The 21,317-nt window shown below is 38.0% G+C and overlaps 1 protein-coding gene across 8 annotated transcripts in view; it reads right to left on the bottom strand.

Annotated features, from left to right (window-relative positions):
• Positions 1 to 21,317, bottom strand: part of LOC140695678 (endogenous retrovirus group K member 7 Gag polyprotein-like) — a 448,384-nt gene that overhangs the window by 147,011 nt on the left and 280,056 nt on the right. For 2 of the 8 annotated variants that reach the window (XR_012071449.1, XM_072958635.1), the window contains exon 1: positions 239 to 443. The exons of the other annotated variants lie outside the window; for them this stretch is intronic. The gene's annotated coding sequence lies outside the window, so the exon portion shown is untranslated. Of the gene's footprint in view, positions 1 to 238; positions 444 to 21,317 lie in introns of those variants that run through there. 8 annotated transcript variants of the gene reach the window in all.

Here is a 21,317-nt window from a genome sequence, read left to right as displayed (position 1 = left end):
AACCGGGGCGGGGGGACTCAGCCAACTGTACAGAAGCAACCTCAGGGGGCTGCAAGGTGCTGTGCGCTGTGACTGGGAGGGGATATCGAACAGAACAGCCTGGGCCCCCCGTAAAATACAAAAAAAAAAAAACAAAGGCACCACTGCTGGTGTGCCCTGGGGGGGAGGGGCACCGTAGCCTTTGTCTCCTCAGATCTGCGGCACCAGGCGGAGGTGGGGTCAAAACGTGAATACGTACCTAGGGGCTCCGCAACCTCATAGGTGGGACTGAGATTTGTTTACAGCCCCAGGCAGAGGGGACCATTCTGCCCCGGTGCCTCTGTGAAGTCGCACCTCTGAGACGAACGAACAAGGAGCTGAGTTCTGTCACACAATGGGACGAGGGTCAGTGCGCCGTTTCCTGTGAGCCCGCCTACCGAGCACGGCGAGACGCAGCTCAAGGAGCGGCACGGAGCGCAGAAGCGACCCGCCCACCTACCGTGCGCGCGAGCGGGAGCGTGGCGTGGGGAGGGGGCGCGACCTGAGGGCCTCGCGCAGCAGGGCGCGGGCAGGAGCGGCCACACCGCAGAACAAGAAGGAGGCCCCGCTCAGTAGCCAGGGCAGGCTCTGGCCGCCACAACACCAGCCACACCCCCAACCAAAGGGATAATAGGCAACAGGCACTGAAGGAAGACTTGGCAATCACCTATACTTAAAAAGGAACTCGCCCATACTGCCCAAGGCAATCTACAGGTTTAATGCAATCCCTATCAAATTACCCAGGACATTTTTCACAGAACTAGACAAATCATATTAAAATTTATATGAATGACAAAAGACCCAGAATTGCCAAAGCGTTACTGAAGGAAAAGAATGAAGCTGGAGGAATAACCCTCCCAGACTTCAGACAGTATTACAGAACTATAGTAATCAAAACAGCATGTATTGGTACAAAAACAGACATAGATATGTGGAACAGATTAGAGAGTTCAGAAATAAATCCACAGACCTATGGTCAATTAATCTTTGACAAAGTAGGCAAATCATACAATGGAATAAAGGCAGTCTCTTCAGCAAATGGTGTTGAGAAGACTGGACAGCTGCATGTAAATCAATGAAGTTAGAATACTCCCTCACACCATACATGAAAATAAACTCAAAATGGCTTAAAGACTTAAACATTAGATAAGACACAATAAATCTCATAGAAGAAAACACAGGCAAAACATTATCTCACATACATCTCAGCAATGTTCTCCTAGAGAAGTCTACCCAAGTAATAGAAATAAAAGCAAAAATAAACAAATGGGACCTAATTAAACTTACAAGCTTTTGCACAGCAAAGGAAGCCATAAGCAAATTAAAACAACAAAATATGGAATGGGAGAAAATATTTGCAAAAATGAGACTGACAAGAGCTTGATTTCCAGAATATACAAGCAGCACATACAACTTAATAAGAAAAAAACGAACAACGCAATCCAACAATAGGCAGAAGACCTAAATAAACAATTTTCCAATGAAGACATATGAATGGCCAATAGGCATATGAAAAAATGCTCAATATCACTAATTATCAGAGAAATGCAAATCAAAACTACAATGAGGTATTACCTCACATCAGTCAGAATGGCCATCATTCAAAAGTCCACAAATGATAAATGCTGGAGAGGATGTGGAGAAAAGGAAATCCTCCTACACTGTTGGTGGAAATGTAGTTTGGTGCAGCAATTATGGAAAATGGTATGGAGATTCCTCAAAAAACTAAAAATAGAATTACCATATGATTCAGCAATCCCACTCCTGGGCATATGTCCAGAGGGCTCCTTAATTCAAAAAGACCCTTGCAACCCAATGTTCATAACAGCACTATTTACAATAGCCAAGACATGGAAACAACCTAAATGTCCATTGACAGATGGCTGGATAAAGAAGTTTTGGTATATTTACACAATGGAATACTACTCAGCCATAAAAAATGATAAAATAAAGCCATTTGCAGCAACATCAATGGCCCTGGAGAATGTCATTCTAAGTGAAGTAAGCCAGAAAGAGAAAGAAAAATACCATATGATATCACTCATATGTGGAATCTGAAAAAAAAAAAGAAAAATGATCATATATAAAACAGAAACAGACTCACAGACATAAAAAACAAACTTATGGTTACCAGGGGGGAGGGGGTCAGAAGGGATAATTTGGGAGTTTGAGATTTGCAGATACTGACTGGTATATATTAAAAAGATAAACAAGTTTATACTGTATAGCACAGGGGAATATATTCAATATCTTGTAGTAGCTTATGGTGAAAAAGAATATGAAAACTAATATATGTATATTCATGTATGACTGAAACATTGTGCTGTACACGAGAGATTGACACAGCATTGTAAACTGAACACACTTCAATAAAGAATTTTAAAAAATGAACAGAAATAATATAAACTGTGAACTAAATATTTCATACCTAGGGAAGAAAAAAAAATATCAGCTAAATGCTGTGGGAAACTCATACACTATCCGAGAAAACTCATTCAAAATATTTAATTATTCATTCAGTATTTAATGAGTACCCTTAAGGGTAACCATGGAATAGTTGCCCCTAGTGGACTGGTGACTCAGTGGTTTTAAATTAACTAATCAGTCAAATCAGACAAATGATGGATTTGACCAGATAAGGTTTGCTGAATTAATCAGATTTTTAACAAATTTGCCTTAACATATTTAAAGACCACCATTAAGAGAATTTCCTATAGGAATTGAGAACCTGTAGAAATCTGAATAGGCAAAGAGATTTAACTGAAAACTGATGGCTGATGGAATTGCCCTTCTTAGCCTGTATTTCCAGGAGGCAGTATGGCCTTGCTAAGGGTATGGACCTTGAAACCAAATAGACATAGGATAGAATTCAGCTCTCCAATGGCATTCTGTGTTGCTTTAGGTAAGTTGCTTAACCTCTCTGAGCTTTTTACCAGATCTAAAAGAGGAGATAATAATATTCAGGTGTGTTTAAATTCAAATGAACTAAATGTATAAAGTCATGTCTAGGAGGATGCTTGGCTATCACCACCAATCATATCATCATCCGTCACTACTACTTTTTCTTCCTTTTAATATCAAAAGGCAAGCATTTTCCCCCTAGCAGTTCCAAACTCCTTCAAGTAAGCCTTACACAAATATGCTTTCAATTGAGCAGTAATGAATAACGTAACAGTTCAGGTCCCAGGAGTAACCAGATAGCACACTCATATTAGGATCATTTAAGGAGAATTTAGTAAAGATACTATTTACAGACTCACAGACATAGAAACAAACTTATGGTTACTAGGGGGAAAGGGGGCAGAGGAGGGATAAATTGGGAGTTTGAGATTTGCAGATGCTAACTACTGTATATAAAATAGATAAACAACAAGTTTCTTCTGTATAGCACAGGAAATTATATCCAATATCTTGTAATAACCTATAATGAAAAAGAATATGAAAAGGAATATACATAGTATATGTACAACTGAAACATTATGCTGTATACCAGAAATTGATACACATTGTAAACTGACTATATTGCAATTTTTAAAAAATGAAAAAAAATCAAAATTAAAAGATCTGCATAGGAAAGAGGAATTCATGAGGATGATGCAGTAGCTGCAGCTAGCAATAATGCAGTTCTTACCACCCCCAGGCGAAAGGGACCAAGAGAGGGATGGGTAGCCAATACCTAGGAGGAGAGAGTCAGAGAGTGGACTGTCTTGAGAAGGGAGGGACACAGCTAGCCTCAGGTGACCCTGAAGGGAAAGAGATGAAGGAATAAACTTGATTTCACTCTCTTCCATCCCTCTGATTGCCTGTGGGGATTCCCCATTGGCCAGTTGCACCAAATGCAACAAGGCCAGAAGGTAAAGAAAGCTGCTGCTGTATACCTCACTGGTCAGCCTCCCAGAGCAGAAGGGCTCCTAGGGTGGGGCAGGGAGAAGAGTGGAGCTGGAGGGGACAGGAAAGCTGCACCATACAGATCTGATCTGCAGTCTATCTCTGCTATGTCATCTCATCAGAAGAAAAGCATCTATTTATTTATCTTTAATCCTCCCAACAACCCTTGAGGTAGATACTGTTCATATATTATCCCCATTGCACAAAAAAGGAAATCAGCTCCAAGAAGTAAACTGCCCAAGAAACAGTAGTAGAACCAGGATTCAAACCCGATTTGTCCAATTCCAAAGTCCATGTCTTTGTCTACCCTGCCATCTTGCTTTGCTGCCAAAATCATGAACTGATGCACTGTAATTATCAATGAGTGGTAACTTCTGCAAATATCAAAGCTGAGCCTAAACCAAAGAATGTTTGATGAAAAAAAGTTCTACTCTCCGGTTAACTTAGTTTCAGCAAATTCCTCCCTCAGCAAAGATAATGCAGTGAGACAGCAGAAATTCTTTCTCCCTCCAGGAGCACTCAAAAGTAAACCAGGTGGGGGAAGACTGGCACAGGCAATTTCATTACTAGAGGAGTTTCCACATAAAAGTTAATTAGGGAGAAGGAAGAGGCAGCTCCTGCAGAGAGAACACTTTAGAAATAAAAATGAAGAAAGCAGCTAAGTATGATAGATGATGCTGGAACACTCAGAGCCGGAATTTGAGTGGAGCGCCTGTGTAAAATTTTGCTGCTTTGATACAAGGAGTTAAGACAGGTTCTTTCCTAGGGATTTAGGATTTAGATTGTGGAAGCACCTCATAGTACCCCTCACTGGTCAGCCTTCAGAACTGGGCAACAGATAAACAAGCTTATACTGTCTAGCACAGGGAATTATATTCAATATCTTGTAGTAACTTAAGGTGAAAAAGAATATGAAATATGAATCTATGTATGTTCATGTATAACTGAAACATTATGCTGTATACCAGAAATTGATATAACATTGTAACTGACTACACGTCAATTTAAAAATATACATATATATAAATATACACACACCAAAAAAAAAATTAGTTCTTGTATCACTATGTCATACACACAAACTGTATGGTATTAGGAATATCTCTTATCTGTTTTCTTCTACCAGCTGCTTGCTCCTCTGTAAAGATAACAATATTTCCACAACCCACCTCATGGGGTTCTTATGAGGATTACTTAGATAATGTCTGAGAAAGCTTTCTGGAAACTATAAAGTTCTCTGCAAATGGAAGTGACTTCTATTCATTTAAACATCAATTGTGCCAATACATGATGGTATTTTAAATATGAGTGACAAAGGGCTCTAATTATCTGCAAATATCAGAGAGGCTACTGAATATATTTTATATATTTCAGGGGAGTTTTTTTTTATTCTTTACTTCCTTTGGAATTAATTTTTTTCTTCTGCATGATAATTTAGTATCTGTTGTGATTGCTGAATTATAAAGCCACTCAGATGCATTAACTTAAAATATACATTTATAGAGCATCTCATATGTTCCAGGTACTGTACAAATCTCTCAGATATCCACCAATCTTTCTAGATTTAGGGGAAAGGATTTTTAGGGTGCAGTTGTCTATGAATGATCAAGGAATAACAGATTTGTCTCCAATTTAACATCTTCTCCACCTCATCAAGATAATTTTTCTATGGCTATATAAAACAGACATCAAAGAAAAACCAGGATAACTTTCCTTGATTAGATTCTAACCCAAGGAAAACAAATATTAGATAAGGCACATATAAAAAAAAATAAAGGAATGAAACCACAACTGAATGCTAAGCAACCATTGAAAAAAGACTGGAACCTAGCAAAAAAGATTTCCTGCAACTGGAAACATAAAGAGGGAACCAAGCAGGATGGTAGGAGGGGCATGCTCATGATATAATTGGGCCCCATACCCCCCAGGGGGCGCCCCACAAGCTGAAGATTTGTTAAGTTGCAGAGGCCCTCCCACAGGAATGAGAGCTCTAAGCCCCACGTCACATCAGGCTCCCCAGCTTGGGTCCTGGCATTGGGAAGAGAAGGAGACCTGAGGACTTCTGGTTTTGAAGGCCGGGGGCCTTGGCTCTGGGAGCCCCATGGAACTGCAGAAAACAGAGACTCCACTTGCTTGAGAAGCGTACACAGAAACTCATGTGCACCAGGTCCAAGGGCAGAGGCAGTGATTTCATAGGAACCTGGGCCAGACCTGGCTGCTGGATTTGGAGGGTCTCCTGGGGATGTGGGGGATGGCTGCAAGTCACTCAGGGGACATAGAAGCTGGTGGCAGACATTCCAGGAGTGTTAATCTACATGAGCTTTCCTGGAGGCTGACATCTTGATTGAATGATTAGCAACAAGATCTAGCCCCACCCAACAACCTGTAGGGAAGCCACAAGCCAAACAACGTACAGGGTGGGAACACAGCCACACCCATCAGCAGACTCCCTAAGCCACAAAGGCCTCTAGACACAGCCCTATCCACCAGAGGTCCAGGACCAAGCTTCACCCAGCAGTGGGCAGGCATTGGCTCCTCCTGCCAGGAAACCTGCATAAGCCTCTAGTCCAGCCTCATCCACCAGGGGCAGATACTAGAAATAAGAAAACAATAATCCCAAAGCCCATGGAAGGAATCCACAAACACATAGAAGGACAGATATGAGGTGGCAAAGGAATATCTCCCAGGCCAAGGCACAAGATAAAATTCCAGAAGAAGACATAAGTGATGAGGAGATAGGTAATTTATCTGAGAAGGAGTTTAAAGTAATGATGGTTAAGATGTTCAGAGAACTCAAGAGGAGTATAGATGCACAGAGTGAAGTTTTTCGCAAAGAGTCGGAAAATAGAAAGAATACCCAAACAGAGTTGAAGAATAAAACCACTGAAATGAACAATATACTAGAAGGAACCAAGAATAGACTAAATGAGGCAGAAGAACGGATCGGTGAGCTAAGACAGATTAGCGGAAATTACTACCTCAGAACAGAAAAAAGAATAAAAAGGAATGAGGATAGTTTAAGAGAAGTCTGGGACACCATAAAGTGCTCTAATATTTGCCTTACAAGGGTCCCAGAAAGAGAAGAGAGAGCGCAAGGAACTGAGAAAATTTTGGGAGAGATAATAACTGAAACTTCCCCAAATTGGGAAAGGAAACAGTCACCCAAGTCCTGGAAGCACAGAGAGTACCACACAGAATCAACCCAAAGAGGGACACACCAAGGCACATAGCCATCAAACTGACAACAATTAAGAATAAAGAGAAAATACTAAAACTGGCAAGAGAAAAGCAACAAATAACATACAAGGGAACTCCCATAAGGTTATCAGCTGATTTTCAGCAGAAACTCTACAGGCCAGAAGGGAGTGGCAAGATATATTTAAAGTGATGCCATATGACCCAGGAATCCCACTCCTGGGCTTGTATCCAGAAGGAAATCTACTTCAGGATGACACCTGCACCCCAATGTTCATAGCAGCACTATTTACAATAGCCAAAACATGGAAACAGCCTAAATGTCCATCAACAGGTGACTGGATAAAGAAGATGTGGTATATTTATACAATGGAATTCTATTCAGCCATAAAAACCGACAACATAATACCATTTGCAGCAACATGGATGCTCCTGGAGAATGTCATTCTAAGTGAAGTAAGCCAGAAAGAGAAAGAAAAATACCATATGAGATCGCTCATATGTGGAATCTAAAAAACAAAAACAAAAACAAACAAACAAACAAAAACAAAGCATAAATACAGGACAGAAATAGACTCACAGACAAAGAATACAGACTTGTGGTTACCTGGGGGCTGGAGGGTGGGAAGGGATAGACTGGGATTTTAAAATTGTAGAATAGATAAACAAGATTACACTGTATAGCACAGGGAAATATACACAAAATGTTATGATAACTCACAGAGAAAAAAATGTGACAATGAGTGTGTATATGTCCATGAATGACTGAAAAATTGTGCTGAACACTGAAATTTGACACATTGTAAAATGATTATAAATCAATAAAAAATATTAAAAAAAAAGTGATGCAAGGGGGAAACTTACAACCAAGAATACTCTATCCAGCAAGGCTCTCATTCAGATTTGATGGAGAAATCAAAAGCTTCACAGATAAACAAAAGCTAAAAGATTTCAGCACCACCAAACCAGCTTTACAACAAATGTTAAAGGACCTTCTCTAGTCATCAAACCATAAGAAAAGAGAATAAAAAGAAGAAAGAGACAAAAAAAAAAAAAAAAAAGAGAGCCCTACAAAAGATTGTTTTGGCTATTCGGGGTCTTTTTGTGGTTCCTTATAAGTTTTGGAATTGTTTGTCCTAGTTCTGTGAGGAATGTCACAAGTATTTTGATGGAGGTTGTGTTGGATTTGTGGATTGCTTTGGGTAGTGTGGCCATTGTGATAGTGTTGATTCTTCCAATCCAAGAGCACAAGAAATCTTTCCATTTCTTTGTGTCATTTCAGTTTTCAGAGTATAGGTAACCTCCTTGCTTAAGTTTATTTCTAGGTATTTTGTCGTTTTGAATGTAATGGAAATGTCTTTGCCGGTTATAAAATTATGGTTTTTGAAGTGAAAAAAAAGTGAATGAAGGGCCGCAAATGACAAAACAGCCTTCTTTTTATGGGTGAGTTGTATTTCATTCTGTATATATATATATAATATATATATATACACACTGAAATCTCCATTATCTATTCAACTATTTATGCCCTTAGGATGCTTCCATATCTTGGCAATTATAAATAATGTTGCTATTAGTAGCATGGTGTATGTAACTTTTTGAGTTAATTTTTATTTTGTGCTTGGCTTTATTACTTTGATAACTATGTAAGTTTAAAAAGCTAAAGCTCTAAACGTTCTTAGAAACAATGAAGAGTACATATATGTAAATTTAAAAATACATATGTAGTAAAAAAAAAATGATCCAGCAAGCCAAGAAACACATGGAAGAAACTTAAAAAGACATACTACTAAATGAAAGAAGCCAGTCTGAAAAGGCTACAAACTATATGATTTCAAGCAAATGACATTCTGGAAAAGGCATAGCTACAGAAACAATAAAAAGATCATAGTTTCCAGGGGTTTGGGGAAAGGGAGGGAGGGAGGGAGAAATGAATAGATGGAGCACAAGGGATTTTTAGGGCAATGAAATTATTCTGTGTGATACTACAGTGGTGGCTACATGTCATTATGCATTTGTCAAAACACATAGAATGTACAACATCAAGGGCGAACCCTAATGTAAACTATGGACTTTGGTTGATAATGTGCCCATGTTGGTTCATTGACTGTACCAAATATGCCACATGATGAGGGATGTTGAGGGTAGAGGTGTATACATGTGTGGGTGAGGAGGGCTATGTGGAAACTGTATTTTCTGGTCAATTCTATTGTGAACCTGAAGCTGCTCTAAAAGAATAAAGTCTATTAAAAAACAAAAACAAAAACAAAAACCACACCAAAAAACCAACAACAAAAAAAAGAAAGATCACTATAAAAGACAATCACAATGAACTGCAATAAAAAAACTCAATTTTTCAAGGTTCATTCACCCACATATGGGCAGGCAACAAATTAGGAGGCATATGAAGGTATAAAAATTAGACTTTTCATGAAAGTTTGAGTTGTTGCCATAAGCTCTTAAGTGCCCACTAATTCGCACCACCACATACATGATAAGTAACTTGGTCATTTGCTCCACTGTCCCTCTGCTAAATCTGTGGCAGAGACAAAGGAAGTAAAGTTCTGCTTTCTAAGGTGATGAATTAAGAGCAAGTCCACTTTTAGTCCAGATCTAAAGATGACCATAGATGTTTCTATGAATATATATATATGTGTGTGTATATATATATATACTTAAATGACAATTTGCCCTGCTGCTCCAAGTCACAGAGTTTTCTGCTTTCTCTGAATTCTAACAATAAAGGCTATGTTGCACCACAAATCATATACCATCTTCCATTTTTTTAATCATTGTTTTATAGGTTTAATTTTTGTTTCCTCAACTGGGGGCTGAGTACAATACATTTTAATGCCTTTTCCACACTGCAAGTTACATGATTATAAAATACAAATTCCAAAGGCTGAGATTAATTCATTATCATTCCTTTTGCACATTCCATAGCATTTAACATAGTGCTGAAGACCCAACAGCTGCTTAATAAAATATATTATAAAAATTGAAGTATAAACCCACAAGAAAACATGAGCATTTTAATTAATAAGCATGTAAAATTGGAAATAAAATATTCAATCTCAGTATTCATCAAAAAAAATGAAAAAATGAAAATCTCAAGATTTTTGTCTTGCTTACAAACTAGCAAAGTTAAGCTTTTTTTAAATAAAATACTTGATAATGGTGTCTATATGATGAAATACACATTTCATATATTGCTTATCAGCTTCAAAATGACATAAGCCTTTGGAAAGGAATTTGATCATAAGTACCAAAAGTTAGAATGGTGTTATACATCTTTATATATTAACTCAGGAAGCAACATGATATATGGAAAATGCTTTATATGCAAAAGGCATTCTCAGCAGTGCTCCTTACATAATAAAAATTGGGAAACAATTTAGATGTCCAGTAGTAACAGAATAGCTAAATAAAGTATGAGAAACCTCACAACGTGCTATACAGTTAAAGTATATTTTACAAGATACTTTAACTACATGAGAAAATGCTTCTGCTATGATGTTAAATGAAAAGAGCAAGATTAAAGTTGTACAGACAGTATGATCCTACATCATATCTGGAGTTCTTCTGTGCTTCAAATTTATGCTTTTGGAAGCCTGTCAGACGTCTCCATTTGGAAGATCCACAATCAACTCAAATACGTGTCTGTATATGAACTCAACAGTTTACTCTTTCTTCACTCCTAAATACGTTCCTTCTTGTATCCTCCCTCTCTCATTGATGGTACCACCATCCGCCCACACCCTAGCCACAATCCTGAGCCTCTCCCACTCCCTGGTCACCCACACTCAATCAGTGGTTGTGTCCTGCTGGAGTACCTGGCCAAGATTTCTCAGCTCTATCCTCTCTTTGAAGGTTCCCCACCACCAAGAGCTTTCAGAGTTTTACCCACACCATTTCAGGTACCTTCTAATATGTCTCCTTGTCATTGACACTGCCTGTTTGTCCCCCACACACTTATTTCACTCATTCGTTATACTGAACCACTTGTAGCTCCCCACGCACTCCGTGCTGCTTCCCACTTCTGTGCCCTTGTTTTTCTTCTATTTTTCCCTCTTTGTGTTCCCTATATCCCCTGCCTTCCTTTGTTACTTGACTACTAATGCTTCAAGACTCAGTTGAAACGTCACCTCCTCCTGCAAAGAGTTTCCTGAGTCTCCCACGATCCACCACCCCATCCCCACTGCCAGCCTGGACCCCCCACATGCCTTCTGAATGCCGCCAAGTGCTTATTTGCCAAATTACACTACAACAATCTATGTCTCACTGTCACTGCCATCCTGGACTCTAAGACACTTGAGGGTAGAAAGCATTTCATGTCTGTGTACACAATCACAACATAACATACATTCAGTACACTTTTTACTGAATTCTGCTAAATTGAACTGCATCCCTTGACTAGAATTATGAGAAGGAAAGCACATTTCCTCTCTACACTAAAAAAAAAAAACAAAACACAAATATTTTCCTTTGTAGCTTATGCCCACACAGACAATCGTTGTATTCCCTTCTCCTCCCATAAAATAATAAGAGCAGTCCCTCTTCTTCATTTGCCAGACATTTACTAGACACTTGTGGAAGGACATCAACTGTGCTAGGGTCCAGGGATGCCAGGACAAACACAATACAATGTCCCTCCACAAGGAGCTCGCAGACCGGAGGGGGAGGGAGACGAAGAGCACCAGACACTAAGTGCTCTGACAGAGGCACAGAGTAGCTGGTGTGGGGCCCGGCAGAGGCAGAAATTGATGCACATGCCTACTGGCTTCAAAGTCTGTTCTGGGTTATTCTGCTCTTGCAAACACTTCACTTTTAAGTTATTCAAATATCACTTCATACACTGGTGTTTTTCCCCAAGTAGAGGGAAAGGAACACAGAAATGGGGGCTGGCAGTCTCTTTCATGCCTTTTGCACATCTGATCAGACCTCTGCCTGCAGAAGAGGTAACTATAAACTCCACAGCCAGAAAGTATTCTGTAAACACCCATCGAATGACTAATGTACAGGCGATCACTCTTACCTAAGAGAACACAAGCCACTTTTGATTTCAGCACAAATTTATTATAAAATAATTGAAATTTTGGAAAGTAAAAGTACATCATTTGGCTCCCAAGGCAGCTCAGTTCTTCACTTCTAAGAGTACGGAAATGCCAAAATACCCGCTTTCAACACTTACCTTGACCAGTATTTCAAAATAGTCCAGCTGAGTCATTTAGCAGCAAATAAATTACATTTCTTTCTAGTGTTCTGTGTTTTGTGGCCTTTCCCTTCCCCTGAAATAATTGCAGCTCCCTAAAACACAGTTCTTCCCCCCCCCAAAAAAATGCCTGGGACTTCCCAATTCATCTCTCACAAACGTAGGGTCTGTTACTTGACTATACCTTGCTCTGCTTTTAGCTTTCTACCTTAACGAGGAAAGTTACAACAGAAGCTTCTTTTCAACAACTTTTCTAACCATATCCCTCCCACTGCCTCATTATGGTGCCCTTCCCGGCCTGGGCAGTGGGAGGTGACTAGAGCAGTTCTGTCATGTGAATCATAGGACAGCATGGTGCGTAGTCTGCTGGCCTGAGGCCAAGATGGAAGGAGCCTCTGCGATGTGTCACTGCCAGCTAAATTATAACAGGTCCATTGAGGGCCTCAGGACAAAAACCCCTGAGTCATCATGAGGGAAAACAGAATGACAGCAAGACAATCCTCACAAAACCCCTGGTGTGAGCAGCTCACTACCTACATTGGAAGGTGGAATTCACTGAAGCATGGAGGCTTTTTATTTTTTCAATGCTTTTCTGTGCCATATCATATTAAAGTAAAAGTCCACCATTTGAGTACTTTCAAAGCATTCAAATGGTCTCATCAGTGAAGGCTGTGGGATATAGGCATAGACTGTAGCCTACAAATCATGCATTACAAATCGTAATCAGCCCTTTCCATCATGAGATGAGCTCAGTTCTAAAACATGTACCATTCTACCTCTCTAGCTAAAACAAAACAACATTATATAGATGATAGGTGGATGGATGGATGAATGGATGGATGGATGGTAGGACTGACAGATGACAGAGACAGAGACAGAAAGAAAGGGAGGGAATGGGAGAAGGACAGATACTCATGCTGTAGATCCTGGGTTCTATTATGTACAGCTTTCTCAGTCAGAACTATTAGAAGCAGAACTCTCATCTCTAAGTCATAGTGAACCAGACTTTTTCAGAAGTTTCTTTTTAAACCAACACACCCCTTTCTTCTTTGGTTGCTTCCATTTATCAGTTAGCAACAATCCTGCTTTTTATTCCTCTACAAAATCTACACTGTGAACAACTTCCTTAAGATAAATTACAACCAAATTATTTTAAGACCTAGTGATACTATTGGTTTAGATTACGTGGGGTATAGTTAGAGTCTGAAGGAAATGAAATGAAAAGATTAAAAGAGACTAGGATAGTTGGCAGAGCATCATGCAGATCTTACTTAAGGCAAGTGTATGGAAGTTGTTCTAATGAGGCTTCAAGAGAACAACTTTTATCAGAGCACCAAGTAACTCTGTACCCTCAAGGTATTATTTCTTCTTGATTAACAGTTGCTATAGATTACATTGCCTATAGATTATACAAATAGAAGACAAACAAGGCATAAAGTGGAAAAGTTCAATGTTAACAAAAATAAACATAAATAAGGAAATTAACACAACCAAGAAACCAATGACTAGGACCTATGGGTTCTCCACACCTTACAAAGTGACAACCCATTAGCATCCTTCAAGAGAATGAGCCCACTGTGGTGGACTCATTAACACACAGACTGAAAACTATACATGCACCTTAACTTTTGCTGGAACCAAGGAATAAGTTTTTAATCAACGGTAAAAAGTAGTGCTTTTTAATGTTAAAATTAAAACAACAGCAGAAAAGAAGCTAGACAACAAGTTTGGAAATTTTTTTGTTCAAGAGTTTTACTGTTCAATCATTTTATTGTAGTCACTAAAGTTTCCAAACAACAAAATAAAGACCTATTAAGGCAGAGATTATAATACTCTTCTGCCATGAGAAAGCCATTTTTAAAATTTTCTTTCTCTTTCATATTCAGGGTCTATCTAGGAGCAAGTCAACCCCTTCAGCAGACTGCCATTTTTTCTCCAAATAATTTTCATTCTTATGAAGAAATCTTGATTTATCTCACTTCATTCCAAAATAAGGAATTTTAAGATATTACCAGAGAAGAACAATTAACATTAGGAAAAAAAGGAAACTTACTGAAGGGGAGAAGATATTTGCAAATAATATGTCTGATAAGGAGTTGATATCCAAAATATATAAGAAACTCATACAACTTAATATCAAAAAACAAACAACCTGGTTAAAAAAATAGGGAAAGGACGTGAATAGGCATTTTTCCGAAGAAGACATACAGATAGTCAATAGGCACGTGAAAGGATGCTCAACATCACTAATCATCATGGAAATGCAAATCAAAACTACAATGAGCTATCACCTCACACCTGTCAGAATGGCTGCTATCAAAAAGACAACAAATAACAAGTGTTGGTGAGGACACGGAGAAAAGGGAATCCTAGTACATTGTTGGTAGGAATGCAAATTGATACAGGCACTATGGAAAACAGTATGGTGGCTCCTCAAAAAACTAAAAATAGAACTCTCATATGATCCAGCAACTCCACTCCTGGATATATAACCAAAGAAAATAAAAATATTAATTTGAAAGAATACGTGCATCCTAATGTTCATAGCAGCATTACTGACAATAGCCAAGACATGGAAGCAATCTAAGTGTCCAACAATAGATAAATGAATAAAGAATATGTGTCATGTACACACAAACACACACACGGGAATACTACTCAGCCATAAAAAATAAAATAAAATGTTGCCATTTGCAACAAATTGATGAACCTTGAGGGTATTATGCTTAGTGAAATAAGTCAAAGACAAATACTGTATGTTCTACTCATATGTAGAATCTAAAAAATAATATAAATGAATGACTATAACAAAACAAAAACAGACACACAGATACAGAGAATGGTTACCATTTGCGGGGGAGGGGCATAATAGGGGAAGAGGATTAAGAGGTACAAACTACTCGGTATAAAATAAACAAGACATAAGGATGTAGTAGCACAGGGAATACAGCCAATAACTTATAACAACCTTGTATGGAGTATAATCTATAAAAATATCCAATTACTCTGTTGTGCATCTGAAGAATAACATTGTAAATCAACTGTATGTTTCAATTTTTTTAACCTAAATAAATAAGTAAACAAATGTTTATTCCAAGATGAAAAGGAAAAGAGCAAAATGAATTAGTAGAAGAGCATGAGTTTGAAATTAGTCATACCTGGATTCAAATTCTGTTTTGGCCATTTCCTGATTTTGTGCCCTTGAGGACGTTATTTAACCCTTTTGAATATCGAGTTGTACCTGGATCAGAGGAGGTGTTCCTTACACGTTAGCTTCATTTTACTTCATTTGCCCTTTACCTCTGGGAAGCAAGCACTGGGATTTTTAGGAGGCTCAGATCTTACTGACGCTGCAAAATTGATTCATTAAAAATGGGCTCTTCTCAGGATTATTATTCTGCAGTCACACTGGCAGGCATGAGAGGAGCCTGTTCTAATTCTTGGACACTCAAATGTGGTATAAGATTTAATCTACAGTTTTTGTGTCCAGGCCTAAGCTCTTCCACGGCCTTCTGTCAGGTCAAATGAACATTTTCAACCTTACTGCCAGAGGTTGGATATTCTTCTCAAACTCTGATGCTTGCTTCTTTAAATCCTCATTGAAGGAGTTTTGAAAGGAATCCTATCACTTTTCTGGCAAGAAGTTAATTGTAACACCCACTCTCAGCTGCTAGCATGAAGAAGGAGCTACCAAGTTTCTTGCAAAGTTGAAAGGCTCTGAGCGTAGAGAAAGGACGAGCAGAGAACCCTGACATGCAGGAGACAGTGCACCTCGGTTCACCGTCATCTCCAAGATTACCCAGGAACGGTCCAGAGTTTGTTTGCTCTAATTGGAGCCTGTGCTGAATCATTGCTATTCTTGGGGTACCCATCTGGTACCCGAAATTAGACCTTGTTCTCTAATGGTGATGAGGGATGAAGGTACATAACAGAAAAGAAAAAAAACCCTTAAAGATTATTTTGCTAATAGATGAATTTCTTAGCAAAAAAAAAAAAAAAATGGCAGTTTCTTGTCTAAGGACCTGGCTATTTTTCATCACCTAATGGTTTATTAGCTCAATTTTTCGAAAGGGCAATGACATTTGGGAAGCTGGAGTTTCATGTTTAAAAATCTCTTTAATTCACTGAAGGAGTAACATAAGCTAAAGAGTATGAGCTGTAAAATGAAACCAATTTAGTGTCTGAAATCTAAGTAGCCGAGGAAAAGAAACTCAGAGTTAAAAGGGCATTTCAGTTTCCAGCTCATCTGAAACCTTGCCATCATAAAGACAACGTCATACCATGCCACACCATACCACATAGTACCATATCATAACAAAGATATTTTTACCGACTATCCTATTCTTAAATATTACTAGAGAGACTTCTCAGCCTACTACAATAGAATTTTTAATACACTTTTTTGGGAGAAATAGTTTATCACTTATATTTAGCATAAATCATTCTATTACAATATTTTAGATCCTCAAAAACATAATTATTATTAACTATAGTAAAAAATGTAATTTATTATTGGCTATTCAGCTTTTAAGGACCAAGATTATCCTGGCTCTGGTACTTACTGTGTGACTCTGGGCAGGTTACATGACCCCTCTGTACCTAGGTTCCTTTGTACACTAGACCTATGATATTCTGCTTCATACCACCGTTGGAAGGAATATAGAATTCATAGAGGTAAAGTGCTCCAAAGAGTGACAACACACGGTAAGCACTCATTAAGGTATCATCATCCTCATATCTCTTTTTCACTCTTAAGAAACTATGACTTGTTAACAATGAATGTGCAGTAAATGTGTGATGGGAATCATTGTTTTGAAAATAATAACCCAACATTTTTCATTCACTCCAAATCATGATGCTCCGTAGCTATCCCGCTCTTCCATCAAATCAATTACCTAGCCTGGCTGCTGATGAGAGAGCAGAGAAAGGATTAAAACTCCAGATAGGTGGAGGGACAAAACAAATCCATTTTACACTCACCTCAGTGTTTTAGGAAGAAGAGTCTAGGACAGCACCAGAGGGCTTCCTCGTGGGCTGAGTGACACAGAATTTACCTTAAAGTCCCCCTGTGCCCCTGGAGGAGAGGGAGATGGCTGACAGTGCCGGAGAACTTGACAGAGTGATGGTTTGGAGGGGGCGTAAAGGGACACTAAATCTAAGCTTAGGGGTGGATTTCCCTAACTGGGGATCAAATGATAACTACAGCCAGACCTGAGAACTACAGCCCCAGCAAGAGTTGGGTGCCAGTCTAGTCAACAAAGAGAGCAGAGTTCCCTAAAAGCAATTCCTGTTCTTCGTTTATGTTAAGAGGACATAACAAAAGTATCAAGCCAGCTTCAGGTACTTCAAAACTGGAGGCAGAAAGGACTACAACCAAATCACTGCATTTAGTGATAGAAAAACACTAAAATGGAAAATGGCATATGAACCGAAGTCACTTTCCCCAGTTCTACGAGAACAATAATTGTATTACTTCAATCACAAACATTTCCCAGGCATTTACTGTGTGCCAGGCAATGTTCTCATCACTTAACACGAATTAACACATTCAATTCCCACAGAGTTCTGTAAAATGGCTACCATTTTAATACCCAATTTTGTAGATAATGAAATAAAGGCAGAAATAAAGTTATATAACCAGTCAAGATCATATGGTTAGGTCATTTTGAACCCAGGATATGTAAGTTTCCTCCTGCCCCCAGGGGCCATTGTGTTTTTTAGGGAAGGGATCAGAACTCATTGAAAAGGAGAAAAACAACCTTTATCTAGAGCAAAATTTTGCATTAATTGAACACTTACACAAAATACATCATTCTAATCCCTAAAAGAATCTAAGTTCGGGGTGTTTTTTTTTCCTCCCTTATCAGTGGAATAGCAGCAGTCCTAGAGCTAAATGATTGGTTTTAGAAAAATCACGTTTCTATATCTGAACTGTAGTGAGTAAATTTCGATCCTATTATAAATGTTAGTCAATGTTAAGTATACCCAAGTTCCAATATAACATAGGAATTTCAGTCTATTTATTTCATTCTCCTTGCTCCCAAACTGGCTTTGAGGCAACAAAGAAATATAGCAATAGGAGAAAATCAGGGAAGAGTGTCATCAATTTAGGGACTTTCTGTAAAATAGCCCACAGGATCCAGACTGCCTGTGAGTCCATATACTCTGGGATGTGAGAAGAGTTTAATAGTAAGAAATCTGTTGAAAAAAATCATCATGGCAATAGATCGAGGAAGAAGAGAAACACATAATCCTTTCTAAAAATGTCTAAAAAGCATGTGAAAAAGAAGAAAAAAAAAAAACCAACACTGAGTCCTGATTTTTAAGCTTTGATAAAACAGGACTATCAGGCAAATCTGCCTCCAGTAACTAATGTCTTGCTTGATTAAAGACTGGAGACCCTTCCTCCCATTGGCATCAGGAACAGGAGGACATCCAATATCACCAAACTTAGTTAACAATATGTTTAAAGAAGAGAGAAGAGAGTCATAATTATTGGAAAAGAGGATGCAAATCTATAATTATGTGAAAATCACAGAACTCTTTATTTGAAAGACCCTCCAGAAACAAAGTATTAAAAGAAATTTTTTAAAAAGCTCAGTACGGTAGATTGATTACAAGTCAATGTTTTCCTACATATCAACAATTGGAAATGTGATAGGTACAAAAAGAAAAAACCTATACAACTAGGCACAAAGAAGATTACTTGGTTTTTGTTTGCACGTTCATTTACTAAGGTGCAAGGGATACACAGGGAAAAGAATTATGAAACCTTATTGAAGAACATAAAAGGAGGCACACCAAAAAAATCACACATTCCTGAAGAGGAACGAATGTGTAATTCCAATCATGTGCAGTTACAATCTGATTTATTTATCTATTCACTTACATCGAAATGTTTGTTATGGAAACTTTCACAAATACACAAAGGCAGGGGAAATGGGATCATAAACTGTATGAACTCATCACTCAGCTAAACAACATCGGTGTTTTCCAATCTTGTTGATCAACCCCTAACATCACTTCCCCCACTATACTGCCCTGCCTGCATAATTTAAGACAGCACATAAATAAACATGCATCTATATGTAGAAAATTTTCTGAAAACAAAAAATAAAAAAGGCAGAATTTCTATAATAATTAAAATAATTTATCCTGGTACCAGAGTAGAAGGAAAACCGGTGGTTGGAAAAAAAAAAAAAAACACCAAAGAGATACAACTATACACATGGATTTGATGTCTGATAAAGGTAACAACTTTTATCAGTGTTTACAGCATAGGTTAATCAATTGTTGTATTGGGAAAACTTAGTAACCATTTGGGTACAAAACCCAGTGCCTCCCTTCATATCATGCCGGAATAAATGCCAGATGAATTCAGGGTTTAAATGTGAGTAATGAAGCCACAGAAGTACTAAAATAAAACATTTGTTAATATTTTATTTCTTTAAGGGTACAGAAAGTCTTTCAGAGCATTATATACGCTAGACACTCTGCTAAGTGCATAAACTGAGAATCTAATGACTTAACTAATTTTGGAAGTAAAATATATATATCAAAATATTTCTAAGTATAAAATACAAACTAAGAAAATATCACAGTATATTTTGTACATAGAGTTACAACATGAAGAACTCTTTAAAATCCTAAGAAAAACAAATATGTCCCAGTAGAACAGGAAAAGAGCATGAAAAGGCAAATTCACAAAAGGATAAATTAAAATTTCAAATTAACACATGGAAAGAATCAACCTCATGAATAAGCAAAAAGTAAGTAAATAAAATCAGGAGATGCCCTATTTTGTCCATCAGATGGTACATTAAAATAAAAAAATAATGCTCAATGTTAGCACACTCACTTACTGCCAGTGGGAATATAATCAGTACAATATTTCCAGACAGGTATTTGGCAAATGTATCAAAAGCCTGATAAACACACTTGCCCTTTGAATCAGCATGAGAAAACGGTACACAGATGTATGTGCAAAAATAATTACCAAAGCACTGTTCGTATAGGAAAATAGGTGAATCAATACCCAACAATAGAGGATTATTTAAATCAACATTTCTGTAAAAATGCAATGACTATATTGAAGCTATTAGAACTAAAGATGTAGATGTATATATAAAGATGTCCATGATCAACTGCTAAGTGAAAAGCACAGGTTACAAGTCGTATTTATAGTATGATGCCATTTCTGTCCTATGCCTAGACATACCCAGAAAATCATTTGGAAGGATAAACAGCAAAATATAACCGTGTTTAGCTCTAGAATTATGGCGGATTTTCTCCTTTTGTTTCTTGCCTAATGTAATCTCATTTTTCTACAGTGAACATGCGCTAATTGTGCTATAAAATTCAGTAACAAAAAAGTATGTATATTTAAATAGCATTAAGTACAGTTTGAAGCTAAAGGCCAAAGTTGTTGGAAGATAGAATGACCATGAAATTCCTTAGTCAGGATTGGCTTAATGCTTCTAATGAGAAAGGTGATGCAGGCTCTCCATGACGTGACTGAAGATGGGATATTTCAAATTATTAACGTATACACTTTGGCTGCTACGAAACATGAAGCAGGCTTTGAAATTCAAGTATAGTTATAGAAATGCAAAGTTACAGTCATTATATTTAGTTCTCTTGGGTACTAACAAAGACAATGAAAACAAGGAATCCTAAAAATAATAGACGATTAACATGTTTATAAAAAGGCACAATCTTAAAATTTGCCAGTTATCTTTCTGGAAGTAAGCATGAGTTTACACATTTCAGATGCAAAGTTTCGTTGACTGAATTAACTGTATACAAAACACTTGCCAAGACATTTGTCTGTAAATTAAAAGAGAGCAACCAGATTGTTTAACCCAAGCAGGCAGGAAGCCTCCAGGTGCCATATGTCCTTCCCAAAGCCTGTAAGATCCTTGATCATCCAGAGCTTGGCTCATCCCTGTGCCCAGGAACAATCCTATTCCCAACTACGAAGCATTTAAAGAGCTCTATGTTAATG

The sequence above is a fragment of the Vicugna pacos genome, chromosome 3, assembly GCF_048564905.1.
Source record: "Vicugna pacos chromosome 3, VicPac4, whole genome shotgun sequence".
NCBI classification, from domain to species: Eukaryota; Metazoa; Chordata; class Mammalia; order Artiodactyla; family Camelidae; genus Vicugna; species Vicugna pacos.
This window is presented reverse-complemented; position numbering and strand designations above follow the sequence as displayed.